Source organism: Anolis sagrei, chromosome 4 (assembly GCF_037176765.1).
Source record: "Anolis sagrei isolate rAnoSag1 chromosome 4, rAnoSag1.mat, whole genome shotgun sequence".
In the NCBI taxonomy this organism is placed as follows: Eukaryota; Metazoa; Chordata; class Lepidosauria; order Squamata; family Dactyloidae; genus Anolis; species Anolis sagrei.
The window spans coordinates 13130285-13134580 of record NC_090024.1 but is presented as its reverse complement, the minus strand read 5'-3'; the positions used below and the strand labels follow the sequence as shown (position 1 = coordinate 13134580).

Here is a 4296-nt window from a genome sequence, read left to right as displayed (position 1 = left end):
TCAATAAAACCCCTCATTTTCAGCTTTGAACTGGCCGTGTGGACTCAGATAACCCAGTTCAAAACAGATATTGTGGGATTTTCTGCCTTGATATTCTGGGCTATATGACTGTGTGGAAGAGGCCTAATAGAGTCTAATGTGCCCAACAAACCTATTCAGGGTGGCTGTGTTGGTAACCCAAAATCAGACAGAATTCAAAATCCACAAAACAGTGGCAGTTTTACTGTGCCAACTAAAATACATAGAATCTATAATGCAATCCCAAAGCTTCACTGATTTATTCATCAGGCAGGAGAAGAAAAGTAAATGCCTCCCTCATGACACTTGGAGCTTGTGTACGTGAACCTCAAAACCTGAAGTGGAACAGACGTCACCTCTGCAAATCCACATGCCGTTCAGGGATTTTTGGTCCCTAGTTTGGTATAAGTCAGAGAGACTATACAATATCCCAGAGTACTTGTAGGGTATCAGCACAAACACAAAACAGTCTATGTAGAATGTCAAAATATAATGTCAAAAGAGCATATAGTATGCTAATTAACAAAATCCCGAGTATATAGCTCAATTCAGTGGCCCAAAACAAAATCAAAAGGAGCAACCGCTCTCAAATGTAACAGTTCCAGGTCTAAACAAGGGTACCACTGTATATAGGCTTCAGGGATACATACAATGAGGTAAATCATACACAAAGTAAGCATAGAGTCCTGAGGCTATATTGAAGATGGAGCACCACTCTCAAAAATCTTCATGGAATAAATCCAAATTAAGTCCAGTGAAAATGGAGCACTGCTTCTCAAAATGAGTCTCTGTAGGAAAAGTCCGAATGGCATTCAACAGGGGTGCCCGGGTATTTTTGTACCCTGTTTCGGGGAAAGAGATCCCCTTCTTCAGGAGTTGAAGTAATCAGCAACTCTTAGACTCTTATCTATAACAAGATATAACATAACATAACATAGAGTAACAAGTATTCTCCAGCAAAATTACAGAAGTAAAAATAATCCATACAACAAACATATATACTCACATCATGCCAGATAGCATTTACAACAAATGACTCTGCTAGTAGTATATTCACACTGTGAGTACTTCTGTAGGTTCATCCACAGGTTTATAAAGGGTAATTGGAGACTTAAAGGAAACAGCTAAAATTGAGTGACTCATTAAGTCCCTGAGGGGAAAAGGTTTTCAACTTAAAGGTCCAATACATTTCCCTTTGGGATAGTAGTTTTTCTAAGTCCATATGGGGTTTTGGAATGATGCATTCCAGAGCACAAAATTTAAAGGAGTTGGGTGAATGTTTGTATTGTGTAAAGTGTGAATATAGGAGGGACTCAGTAGATAAACATTTTATTCTGGATTTATGTTCAGACATTCTAATTCTCAAAGGTCTGGTTGTTTTTCCAATATACCACAAACCACAGTCACATGTTAGAAGGTAGATAAGGTTACTGCTATTACAATTTGTGTACACAACTATAGGAACAACCAGACCTTTGAGAATTAGAATGTCTGAACATAAATCCAGAATAAAATGTTTATCTACTGAGTCCCTCCTATATTCACACTTTACACAATACAAACATTCACCCAACTCCTTTAAATTTTGTGCTCTGGAATGCATCATTCCAAAACCCCATATGGACTTAGAAAAACTACTATCCCAAAGGGAAATGTATTGGACCTTTAAGTTGAAAACCTTTTCCCCTCAGGGACTTAATGAGTCACTCAATTTTAGCTGTTTCCTTTAAGTCTCCAATTACCCTTTATAAACCTGTGGATGAACCTACAGAAGTACTCACAGTGTGAATATACTACTAGCAGAGTCATTTGTTGTAAATGCTATCTGGCATGATGTGAGTATATATGTTTGTTGTATGGATTATTTTTACTTCTGTAATTTTGCTGGAGAATACTTGTTACTCTATGTTATGTTATGTTATATCTTGTTATAGATAAGAGTCTAAGAGTTGCTGATTACTTCAACTCCTGAAGAAGGGGATCTCTTTCCCCGAAACAGGGTACAAAAATACCCGGGCACCCCTGTTGAATGCCATTCGGACTTTTCCTACAGAGACTCATTTTGAGAAGCAGTGCTCCATTTTCACTGGACTTAATTTGGATTTATTCCATGAAGATTTTTGAGAGTGGTGCTCCATCTTCAATATAGCCTCAGGACTCTATGCTTACTTTGTGTATGATTTACCTCATTGTATGTATCCCTGAAGCCTATATACAGTGGTACCCTTGTTTAGACCTGGAACTGTTACATTTGAGAGCGGTTGCTCCTTTTGATTTTGTTTTGGGCCACTGAATTGAGCTATATACTCGGGATTTTGTTAATTAGCATACTATATGCTCTTTTGACATTATATTTTGACATTCTACATAGACTGTTTTGTGTTTGTGCTGATAAGTCAGAGAGAACCTAAGGAGAGTCAGAGAATATTCCAAAGTTTCAGTAAAATTCTGAAGAAGCTTCATATTTTGGGCACAGTGTAGATAACAGACTAACTCCAATGTGAACTGGTCTGATATTCACCGAGTCTGAGACCACCATCCTCTTTTCTTTGTGCCCCCTTCTTTCTCCCTGGACACATGTACATATTTGATGGATAGGAGCTCTCTCATAGTACCCCATATTCTGATGAATTAAGACAGGTATCAAAAGGTTTTTACATTAGGATTAACGCTGGAAACACAGATTGTGAGGAACTGTGCAGGCATATTTCAATCTGGCAAGAGTTCATGCTGTCTGGATTCCACCACTGTCAGAAAGATGTCCTGCTGTTGGGCAATGTGTAAACCAGGGGTCCTCAAACTAAGGCCCGGGGGTCGGATATGGCTCTCCAAGGTCATTTACCAAGCCCTTGCTCAGGGTCTATGTAAGTCTGAAATTACTTGAAGGCACACAACAAGAACAACAACAATCCTATCTCATCAGCCAAAAACAGGCCCACACTTTCCATTGAAATACTAATAAGTTTATATTTATTAAAATTGTTCTTCATTTTAATTATTGTATTGTTGTTAAGTGTTTTTGCCCTACAAATAAGATATATTTACTGTCCATAAGAATTCATTCATTTTTTTTTCAAATTATAATCCAGTCCTCCAACAGTTTGAGGAACTGTGACCTGGCCCTCTGTTTAAAAAGTTTGAGGACCCCTGGTGTAAACAGTAGGGCTGGGCAACCACGGAAAAAATTGTTTCTAAACTCGATTCGTTTTTAGGGGGTTTTTGCGTTTCGATTTTTAAAAGAATTCCGAAATTTTCCTTAAAAAAGTTCAAAATTTACAAAATTTTGGAAATTACGAAACAATTACGAAACAATTACGAATCGATTCGTTAATGGCGGACGCAATCGCGCAATACGCTAAAAAAACCTCCAAATGGGACAGGGGGAACTTCTGAAGCTTCCCTCTCCCTCTGTTGTTGACTGTTGGTATGATAATTATATTTTTTTTCACTGATAAAACAAACAACAACTATAAAACTTGCACCAGACATGCGGAAATAATAACGAAACAATTTTGAAACGATTTTGAAACGATTTCGAAACAATAACAAAGCAATTACGAAACAATTACGAAACGAATTGAAAAATTCGTTTCGTTTTTTAGTTGCTCCTGAATGGTTCAATATCGCTTCGTTATAAAAAAAATAACGAATTAATAATGAATTACGAAATTAACGAACGAAACCGCCCAGCCCTAGTAAACAGTATTTAGATTTCTTCATTTGAAAGTGAGAAAAGGGATTTGGTAATAAAGCTTTTATATCACTCTTGTGGTGCAAGATTCGAAATAGTCAGAACATGGAAAAAATTAGAATATATTAATAAATCGGATATATGGACTATATGACTATAAATCAAGATTAGACAGAGGAAAAATAAAATAAGACATTTGAAAATACATGGAAGCCATTTATTAGATCCATCAAGAATGTGGTTTTCTTCTTTTCCTGATGCCTTCTACCTTATATTGTTTTTTGCGTACAAATGATAAAATGCCCTGAAGCATAAGAAGTCTCACTGTGGTTGGCCATTTTCTCAGCAAAATGTTGTGATCTGTCAAGATACCTTTTCTCATGAAGCCCGAAAAGACCTCTAAACATCTTTTATTACCCTGGCTTTAATCATCAGTTGAGAACTTTTACGACCTTATTCTCTCCTCATTTAAGGTTGTAGGACATCTCATGAGGACAGTTCACTCTCATAATTACGCCTTTATTTCTTTTCTTATATAATATGATTATGCTAATGATACAAATCTTGACCCATAAACATCTGCTGAA

General features: G+C 36.8%; 2 long non-coding RNA genes across 2 annotated transcripts; one reads left to right on the top strand and one right to left on the bottom strand.

The window, feature by feature from the left end:
* Window positions 1-697: 697 nt before the first annotated feature.
* Window positions 698-1079, bottom strand: LOC137096796 (uncharacterized). The gene is made up of 2 exons (XR_010909721.1): window positions 1025-1079; window positions 698-925 (listed from the first exon to the last, which is right to left on the bottom strand). It is a non-coding gene; the product is annotated as an uncharacterized lncRNA (long non-coding RNA).
* A 719-nt stretch (window positions 1080-1798) lies between these two features.
* LOC137096795 (uncharacterized) lies at window positions 1799-2180 on the top strand. The gene is made up of 2 exons (XR_010909720.1): window positions 1799-1853; window positions 1953-2180. It is a non-coding gene; the product is annotated as an uncharacterized lncRNA (long non-coding RNA).
* Window positions 2181-4296: the final 2116 nt, after the last annotated feature.